Below are 11,226 nucleotides of genomic sequence, written 5' to 3' on the forward strand. Positions count from 1 at the left end.
AAAGGAATAGATAGGATTAAGGGAAATCAACTAGAAATAGTTCAGTACCCTCTCACTTTACCCCCACCCCTGCATTCACCTCGGGCTAAGAAGAATGGGGAAATTTCTAAACATCTTGGGCTTGAGGAGGTAAAGAGAAGAAATGGTTACCAGAACTCAACCTAGAGGGATTAGCTATAAGTCAGGGCCACTAGATAGGATCTGCTGCCTTTAGTAAAGTGACCCAGTCAACCCATAAGAAAAGATCCTTGGAAATAAATGCCCCAATTCAATCTCCTCTGATCTCCCTTCTTCTGATCTCCTGCCAGGGCCTCCTATTGGCTGGATACAAGTGGAATCCAGGGGCAAAGAAGTCTGCAGAAGCTTCCCAGAAAGGTTAGCCCCCTGTGGTACAGAACAGGGAAGAAAAAGGTGGAGAATGGATCTAAGAGACAAACACAAATACAAGTAATATTATTTGAAGAACCTATCCCATCAAAGTTGTAAGAAGTTCAGTCACTAGTGGAACTCATACAGAAGTTCATACATTAATCTGCTTTCTCTTCTCACCCATGTCCCATCCATCTAAGACCTTTATTAGAGTAAACTAGTCTACACTGTATTCATGATTGCTGCTGAGATGGGCATTATCCAAGCTTGCAAGAAAGTCCAACTTCTGTGATTGAATTATGGAATTCATGGCAGTTTTTACCAGAGTTGAGAACACAGAGGGACATGATGCTACCCACATATGCCCACCATCCAGACAGCTTCCACACTATGAAGTCCTTCCAGGGGGCTCTAGAGGGAGCAGGTCCCAGTCCCAGTTATCCATAGTTCACTACTGTCCTCTTCCCAGTCTTGAGAATCTTGTGTTGGCTCCTGCTTTTACATATCTTTTTACAAGGACACTAGGTCTTCTCCCCTTCCACTCAAAACATCTTCACATATTATCTTTTTTTTTTAATTTTTAAAATTTATTTATGATAGTCACACAGAGAGAGAGAGAGAGAGAGAGGCAGAGACACAGGCAGAGGGAGAAGCAGACTCCATGCACCGGGAGCCCCACGTGGGATTCGATCCCGGGTCTCCAGGATCGCGCCCTGGGCCAAAGGCAGGCGCCAAACCGCTGCGCCACCCAGGGATCCCCACATATTATCTTTAGTGGATTTGTGAGGCTTTTTAAAATATATATATTTTTTAATTTATTTATTTTAGGGAAAAAGAGAGAGGAGAGAGAGTGGGAGAGAGAGGTTGAGAGAGTAAGGAGAGGGAAAAGCCAACTCCCTGTTGAGCATAGAGCCTGATCCAGAGCTAGATCCCAGGACCCTGAGATTATGACCTGAGCCAAAATCAAGAGAAGGGTGCTTAACTGACTGAGCTGCCCAGGCACCCTGGATTTGGGTCTTTATAATATAAGAGAGGGCTTCTTGAGCAGCTTTTGTTGCCAGTCTTGCCAACTACTAACCACCAAAATCTTGGAACAAGGAAGAAGAAAATCACAGGAAAAAACCAGTTGTTCAGAATTCTGGTTCTTCTATTGCCACATAAGTAACATAGCCTGACTTACATAAATCATATTGGAAATTTAAATTGTATTGGGTACAATAGCAGAGGGGAGATTGAGATTGAATAGAAACTCCTAGCATTAAGATACAGGAGAATAGGAGTAGCCATAGCTAAACAGCATAACATATACCTTTATTATAACATACTTCTTCACCTTGACAATCATCACAAAGAGATGTTTTTAGCTTAGTGGGTTTTTTTTTCCCACAATGGCAGAATAATAATAATTTTAATACATTTACCCTCATACACACACAAATCATGACCCTCAACGACTACTAAAACAAAAACAAAGTAACCTCCTCAGAATACAAATGAAACCATTCTACTTCATTCTTTCAATTTGGCTTTAAAAATTAGCCTATCTGAATTTAAGTTTTTCCTGCTAATATTTCATAACTCTGAGTTTTTTTTTCATTTTCCATGTAAACTCTCATTGTGCAGACTCCTAGGATGGTAATACTCTAAATTTAAAAATTTCTGCTTTCATCTTTACTTTTTATTATTATTTTTTTAAGATGTTTAAGATTTGTTCATGAGAGACACAGACAGAGGCAGAGACATAGGGAGAGGGAGAGGTAGGCTCTTTGCAGGGAGCCCTATGCAGGACTCAATCCCCGGACCTGGGATCACGCCTGAGCTGAAGGCAGACACTCAACCACTGAGCTACCAAGGCATCCCTGCTGTCATCTTTAAAAATTCTAAAAGAGCAGGGCACTTGGGTGGCTCAGACAGTTAAGTAGCCAACTCTTGATTTGGGCTCAGATCATGATCTCAGGGCCATGAGATCAAGCCCCTTGGTCAGCTCCTGCTCAGTGGGGAGTCTGCTTGAGATTCTCTCTCTCCCTCTGCACCTCCCCCTGCTCCCCATATGCTCTCTCTCTTTCTCCCTCACAAAATAAATAAATAAATAAATAAATAAATAAATAAATAAATAAATAAATAAAATCTTCAAAAAATTTTTTAAAGAACTCTAGAACTGTTCCATTAAAAAAAAAAAAAAAACAGAATATTTATCGTGTGACTAATCCTTGAAATCCTTCAGATAAACCAGATGTTGCAACAGCTGCCCTCTTGGGTTTAGGTGTTGTTCCTTCATGGAATGCAGGCCTGAATCTGCGGTATACAATTTTTAGGTGCTTCATTTCATCAATCCCAGTGGTATTTTAGCCACATTTGCCACAGATCAACTTCTGAAGGCAATAGGCCTTAGAGCCACAGCAGTGACACAACTAGGGTGCCTTATTGTGATGCTTTCCAAGTGATGACATCCCCTTCATCATCTCCTTTCTGCCTTTGAGACCAAGACTAAATTCGTTCCATTTTTACCGGTGAGACTACTCTTTTATAATTGACTCCTTTTCAGGATGAATAGCATAATAAGTCAAAGAAGAAAAAATTGGCTGGGAGAGTCAAGATGTTGAAAATCACTGTAAGATGCCTAACCAGGATTGCAATTAAAGGAAAGATTATTTTACTAAAACAATTTTTGAAAATATATTTCATGTCTCAAAGCAAACAGTATTAGGTGGATGTATTTGTGGAAATTTGCAACACATTTATATGTAATTATAAATTGTAGTAAAATACAATCTAGTTAGGACACATAATACTTATTTTTGTTTAAATTCAATCATGTGACAAAATGACTTTGAGGTATCCCTATTTGGGAAGGTTCTAAAGACAATCTTTGTGGGCAGGAAGTTGGTGTGGGATACTCTTGACTTACTGTGAAAGGCTTAGAGGGATGTGCTTAATTGGTATTCTATTATCCGGATTTGACAGGAGCAGAAGTCTGCTCTGGAGGGTGTTACATACTTCATTCCATCACTCAACTCTTTGTTATCATTCAAATTCAAATTCTTCAACAGTCTATTAGAAGACCAAGACCAATTGGAACAAAGGATTCAGGTAAACGCCTAATAAAAAGAAGAGGACTAGGGGGATGCCTGGGTAGCTCAGTAGTTGAGTGTCTGCCTTCCCCTCAGGGCATGATCCTGGAGTTGCAGGATCCAGTCCCACATCGGGCTCCTTGCATGGGGCCTGCTTCTTCCTCTGCCTGTGTCTCTGCCTCTCTTTGTCTGTCATGAATATATAAATAAAATCTTTAAAAAAACAAACAAACAAAAAGAGGACTATGTGGGGCACCTGGCTGGCTTAGTTGGTAGAGCATGTAACTCTTGATCTTGGGGCTGAGAGTGTGAGCCCCACATTGGGTGTAGAGGTTACCTTCAAAAAAAAAAAAAAGAGGACTAGAAATAGTTTGCTCAGAGTGCAGTGAGTTCTAGAGATCTAAACACTTGAAAGTCTGGAGGCCGAGAAAAATTAAGGCCATTCCACCTCAAGTTTAGCATTAGCACAAGTACAGCCATCTTAGGCCCCTATGAATAAGAGCTGAACTTTATAGGAAAAACTGCTGAATGTCCTCAATGTCCTCGCAGGGAATCCCATATCAGAAAGACAACAGACCACACATCCGTGGTAGAAAGTTCCATATTAGAATGAGAACAGAGCTCAATGCCCTTGAAAGCCCCATATCAAAATGTACACAGAACTTGAGAAATTCCTCCATCCCTTCTGAAAATCTCCTAGACCAGCCTATAAAAAACCCAGCTGTAACCCACTTCGGGGTCCAAGTCCCTGCTCCGCTGTGTCCGGTATACTTGGTCCCAAGCTCGAGCTTGCTAATAAACCCTCGTGTGCTTGCATCGGTGTCGGCTCCTTGGTGGTTTCTCAGATTCGCAATCTTGGGCACAACAGAAAGAGGTAGCTATTACTCCCCTTGTTTACTTTTAATTCATAGTATCAAATTAGGTACACTCTCATACTACACTAGAAAAATTTGCTACTTCATAATAATGTTTTTCTTTGACATTGTGAATTTATCATATGGAAGTCAAAATCCTGATGGTACTTAACTAATCTTTCCCTCCTGTGGTTTTATTATGAGCTAGTTTTCTCCTTACCCTCACAAATTTTCTCATTCTCAGTTTCTACTCCAAAGTTCCCCTGTTGGGGGAGTATCACAAAGTAAACATGTGTCTCCAAAAACAAAATAGATGACTACAGAGAGCAGTTAGAGATGCTAATAAAGCTCATCTCTCAGATGGGGGGGGGGGGGAGGAGAGGAGAAAGAATTTTGAAGAGCAAAAATTGACAAGAGATCTTTTTTAAAAGATACTATTTATTTATTCATGAGAGACACAGGCAGAGGGAGAAGCAGGCTCCACGCAGGGAGCCCGACATGGGACTCGATCCTAGGTCTCCAGGATCACGCCCCAGGTTGAAGGCAGGCACTCAACCGCTTAGCCACCCAGGGATCCCTGACAAGAGATCTCTTGAATGCTTTCTCTTTTTTCTTTTGTGGGTTGAGGAATTATTTCGCAGAATAGCTTATCTACCTGCCCCCCTCCAAAACAAACAAACAAACAAACAAACAAACTCGTAAGGCATTAGATCTCCCAGACAAGAGTTTAGATTAGAGATCCAATTATATTTAATTTTTGACCAAGTAAAGATATAAAGGGAGGTAATGAAGATGAAAAGGAATATAGACAGTGGATTAGAACAAGAAAAAAACAAGAGAATTAATCTGTGTAGAAAGAGACAGAGGAAAGCTTTTTCAGGAAGAAGAGAATATATGTTATGCATTGTTTTAGAGAATTAGTTCCAAATGCTATAAACTAAAATTGCACACAGCTGTTTGATTTCCTCTCCAGGGGTCCTCACTGGAAACATGAACATCTTCTAGTGGCTAGAGGGTCTTGCTCAGTGGATTCTTCTTCTTCTTCTTCTTTCTTCTCCTTCTCCTTCTTCTTCTTCCTTCAACTTAGAAGGGGTGAGTTCAAGAGTTGAATGCACTACCAATTGAGCCAGCTAGGTGTCCCATCAGCTGATTTTAATCTGAGGTGAGTTTCAGAGTGTTCACAGATTTCTATGCATGTTTCTTACATTTTACCAGATTCCAATTCTTATGTGCTTAATCAAAGAGGAGAGTTGAAACACTGCTAGATTAAATGTCAGAGCAATGGGGATTTTTTTCAACCAGAATTGTCAAGAGGATTTGTACGACTCAATGTGGTAGCCACTTGCCACACTGAGCACTTTAAGTGCAGCAAGTCCAAATTAAGAGGTGCTGTAAGCTTAAAATAAACACCAGAGTTTAAAGACATTACCAAAGGAAATAAGAGAGAATGTAAAATAGATAATTAGTAACTTTATATTGGTTAAATATTGAAATGATAATACATATTTTGGATATATCAGGTTAAGGAAAACATTAAAATCAATTATTTAATCCATTTCTTTTTCCTTGCTTATTATGGCTGCCACAAATGTTAAAATTATATACATATGTCTCATATTTGGGGCTCTAGTTATATTTTGGTTATACAGTGCTTGTCTAGACCAAAAGTTCCTTTAATGCAGGGACCATTCTGGTCTTGATATGCATGATATCTTTAGCATCTAATTTGAATGGCCAATAAAAGTGTTGGCATAATTACTGAATACCAATGACAGACTTATAGTCAGGTTATCTCCTCCCCTGGAAGGAGAAGAACATTCCTGTAGACAATGATAAATCTTTGCTCTCTTATTTTTCCAGTTTGTTTGTTTTTTTTTCAATCCCAAACTGCCCATTTCCCCCCCTCTGTTGTTTTAGGATCAATCAGGTTTAGATGAGTGCCGATTTTCAGTCTCAGATATGCTAATATAGCAATGCTTGCTTACTTTAAAGATCTAGTTCCATGAATGGCTTAAACTCCCCTTAATCTCCTTCAGTCAATTAATTGTATTTTCCTCCCTAATGTGATATGCTGGATAGTCTCTTGACAACTCAGCATCATCCTTAACCTCTTTAAAGGCAGGAACTGTACTTCCAGAATCTCCTTCCCTGTAGGATTCCAGGTTGGATTCTGTCAACGAAACTAGTTCAAGATTTAGAAGGCAGAAGAGAAGGATGTCATTGTTTTCCAGAGTTAGTTACTGGAAGACGCATGGACAGATGAAGGTTCAAAGCTGCGTACAGATAAACTTCTTGAGGAATTCTAGCATCCATGTTGCTCATTAAGATAGCTGATATGGGTGATATGTTGAAGCTAATAAAGTCGTGATTTAAGGGCTCCTTTCTTGACTTCTAAGACTGGGAAAGTGACTTGACAATTTTGTATTCATTTTTTCTTTCTTTCTTTCTTTCTTTCTTTCTTTCTTTCTTTCTTTCTTTCTTTTTTTTTTAAAGATTTTATTTATTCATGAGAGACACACACAGAGAGAGAGTCAGAGACACAGGCAGAGGGAGAAGCAGGTTCCATGCAGGGAGCCCGACGTGGGACTCAATCCCAGGTCTCCAGGATCACACACTCTGGGCTGAAGGCAGGCGCTAAACCGCTGAGCCACCCGGTCTGCCCCTCATTATTTTTTTCTTAAAGAGAGCTATGTAAATTACATAAGCTTTAAGTCTCCCTAAACCAGGCTGTAGCTTTGAATGGTTGAGAGCCTCCTAGAGAGATCCTGTGACTCTGGTGGCTTTGGGAGAGTTCTCGAGAACCACTGGCTCTGGAGCTGGATTCCAAGATCTTCAATGGTCCTCTTGGATTTTTCTCTCTCACCCCCACCCCACTACAGACCTTCTGGAAGTTGTAGAAGCTCTAAGTCCCTTCACACTAGGAAGAGTGGCTTTTACTTTCATAATGGAGTCAATCATTGCTTAAAAATGATTGATCCAGGGATGCCTGGGTGGCTCAGTAGTTGAGCATCTGCCTTCGGCTCAGGACATGATCCTGGGATCCGGGATCGAGTCCCACATCGGGCTCCTTGCAAGGAGTCTGCTTAGTCCTTGGCCTGTCTCTCTCTCTCTCTCTCTCTCTCTCTCTCTGTGTGTCTCATGAATAAATAAATAAAATCCGTAAAAAAATGATTTCTGCCAACAATCAGGTTACAACTCATTTTTTGTTGTTGCATTTAATCTCAAAGTTAGGAAATAACTTATTTATTTATTTATTTATTTGTTTGTTTGTTTATTTAAAGATTTTTATTTATTTACTCATGAGAGACACACAGAGAGAGGCAGAGACACAGGGAGAGGGAGAAGCAGGCTCCATGCAGGGAGCCTGACATGGGACTTGATCCCAGGTCTCCAGGATCAGGCCCTGGGCTGAAAGCGGTGCTAAACTGTTGAACAACCGGGGCTGCCCCTCTTTTTCTTTTTTTTTTTTAATGACATTCTTTTACAATGGAAATGATAGTGAAAAAATTTATTTAACATCACATGAAAAAAAAAAGAAAATCGTAGTGCAAACTTCAGTTTAGTACACACTGGAAACTCATAGTATAGCATTTTGGCACATAGTGTGCGCTTGGTAAATACCTGCTAAGTGGGTGTGTGAGTTAGTGAGTGAATGAAAAAGACTTTCTATGTTCCTATCCAAGTTGCTCTCTAGTTATGATAATTAAGACCTTAGGCTGCCTGGGTGACTCAGTGGGTTAAACATCCAACTCTTTATTTCAGCTCTGGTCATGGTCTCAGGGAGGTGAGATAGAGCCTGTGTTGGGCTCTGTGCTCAGGGTGGAGTCGGCCTGAGATTCTCTCTCTCCCTCTCCCTCTGACCTTCCTTCCCCTCTTGCATGCCTGTGCACTCACATGCGCCTATGCACTCTCTCTCTCTAAAATAAATAAATAAAAATCTTAAAAAAATAAAACAACATAGATTTTGTTTGTTCTAACTAATTATCTCTGGATTTATTTAGCACAATACCAAGAATTACCAGCTGCTCACTGCTTTTTTCTTGGATGAAAATGATGAGTAGCTTTGGGAGCCATTCCAGCACAAAATTCTAGGAAATCCCAGGATGCATCTGTAAGTATTTTAGGATCTTCCAGAGGTTGGAGACCACACCTGTTAATTAGGAAATATTTTCCAAGGGTGAATATATACACAGGTTTCCCTTGCTATTGGAATGTAGAGTGTTTCCACGAACCTAAAGTGGTAGCAAGACACAATTATCATTTATTTATATGGAAACATTTCTGAGCATTCCCAGACCCAAAAAATAACCTCTCTTGGGCTTTTATGATACCTTAGGATACATCTTGCTAACAGATGCACAAAATAAATCAAGATAAAACACAGATGCTCACAGACACAGTTCAAAACTATGGCAGATCCAAACTGAGATGCTGAGTGTGCTTCCTGGGGCAGGAGCTTGGCAGGGCCACTCTCACTGCTCCGGGTGCACACTGCTCTCCAAGGACTTGCTCCCAAACAAATGCTGAACACTTTTTTTCCCCCTGCATTTTTCATAGAAGCGAAATCCTCTCTCAATTTCTTTCTGTTAGGTGAAAACAGGTACTAATGTAGGTCTTTTGTGAAAGTGAAATGGCTTGACAAGAACTGTTGAAAAGCAGAGGGGTACCTGCATATATTTTTATAAAGGGCTTGAGTATTAATTAGATTGGAATTTGAAGAGTTCAAGCCCTCTCATCTTTTTTCTTGCAATCCAATTCTACATGGTAAACAGCAGTGATAATCATTTTGTTGGATAAGAAAGTCAATGACCAGTTCATACCAGAATCAATCATGCTTATAACTTAAAGACTAGAATCTTTAAAATCAAGAAATAGGGGATCCCTGGGTGGCGCAGCGGTTTAGCGCCTGCCTTTGGCCCAGGGCATGATCCTGGAGACCCAGGATCGAGTCCCACGTCGGGCTCCCGGTGCATGGAGCCTGCTTCTCCCTCTGCCTGTGTCTCTGCCTCTCTCTCTCTCTCTGTGTAACTATCATAAATAAATAAAAATTAAAAAAAAATCAAGAAATATATTAATCGTGCTTAGTATTTGACCAGGATTTTAAAATATATGCACATGAACATTACCACACTCTCCATATTGAAGTCAAACTAAAATATAAACCTAACATTTAGATGTTTGTAATTTTTTTTAAAGATAGATGTTTGTAATTTTTAAAATACAGAAGCACATGGAAAAGGAAAAAAATCCATATTTGGTTATTTTTTTCTGAGAACTTACTTTCTTAAAATCTTTTTTTTTTTTTTTTTTTAAGATTTTATTTATTCAAGAAAGACAGAGAGAGAGAGAGAGAAAGAGAGGCAGAGACACAGGCAGAGGGAGAAGCAGGCTCCATGCCGGGAGCCCAATGTGGGACTCGATCCCTTGGGATCAGGCCCTGGGCTGGAGGTGGCGCTAAGCCCTTGAGCCAGCCCGGGTGCCTGAGAACTTACTTTCTTTAACTAATATTTTTTCATGATTGGAGTAAGTAATAAGGCTGGATAGTTTCATAATTATTGATAACGAATGTGTTGATAAGTTTGGAAAATTTTGGCCTTTTTGTTGATTTGTTTCAATTTAGTAAACATTTACTGTGTTCTAGGTCTATGCTAGGTAGTGTGTTAGCCAGTGGGGATACAATGATGAGATACACTTGATGGCATCCCACTGGAGGCAGCTACAAAACGGACAATTCCAGGGGAAGAAAATAGGTAAATGATTCAGGAGTCTAGGACAAGAAGAAAATGAGCTTTGGCTGGACCAGACCCTGACGTTACATATGACAATCTCATCTCCTTTCCATAGCACCTTTGAGAAACTCTCATAAAAGAGGAAACAAAAAATAAAAAAATAAAAATAAAAATAAATAAAAAATAAAAGAGGAAACACTCTCCCTGACATTGCACACTTAGCTTAAATAAACTCCCTCAATAAACAACAATACTAGAATTTATACCTAGGTCTGTCTGGACCGTTTAGGCAAAGAATACCGAATACTCCTAAATTCCAAATAGCCACTGGGTAAGGGTCCTAAGCAGCCCCTCTGGCCATGTGCGTCTAGCATAATCCAGTGCACTCTGTAAAGGCCACGTGGACCCTTCAAACTGGGAATATCGTCTATTGGGTGATCTGTTTCTCTGCACCTCTCATCTCTGAGGTTAAGAGGGCTCAGTTGCTTAAGGTTTTATCAGCTGAGCAATGCAACTGAGGCAGAAGGGAGGATGTGAAGTTATCCAGTTTTCTTCCCCAAGTACAGCATTTAATACACATTAACAGCCCATTAGCTGGTACCGTGAACTTGGCGTACAGTCTGGTATTTACATGGATCCTCTGACGTTTGCACCTCAGTTTCCTTACCTGTGAGTTATAGATGAAATCATCCGTAAGTTTACCTCCTAGGAATAAGCAGCCAAGTTAGAGGTTAGATTTTTGTCTCATTTGTAATTGTGTCAAAAACAGCTTCTGGTGGGCAGCCCGGGTGGCTCAGCGGTTTAGCGCCGCCCTCAGCCGGGGGGGGGGGGGGGTACGGGGTGTGATGCTGGAGACCCGGGATCGAGTCCCACATCGGGCTCCCTGCATGGAGCCTGCTTCTCCCTCTCTCTCTCTCTCTCTGTGTGCGTCTCTCATGAATAAATAAATAAAATCTTAAAAAAAAAAAAGTTTCTGGTACTTCTTACTCGTCGGAAGACTACATAGGGCTTTGGGAGAGAGAAGCGCCACGTAACGGGGCTCCCCTCGGTTGCTTCGCCCCCAGGTCGGCGTCGGGGGTCACGAGGTCGCGAGGAGGGAGCCCCGCCGCCGCTGCAACAAAGGACGCGCAGCGCGGGCTGCCCGGGAAGCTCCAGGCCGCGGGGCACGGCCCAGGCGCCGCTTTCCCCGACCTCCGCCCGGGC

Source organism: Canis lupus, chromosome 27 (genome assembly GCF_003254725.2).
Source record: "Canis lupus dingo isolate Sandy chromosome 27, ASM325472v2, whole genome shotgun sequence".
Taxonomy (NCBI): domain Eukaryota; kingdom Metazoa; phylum Chordata; class Mammalia; order Carnivora; family Canidae; genus Canis; species Canis lupus.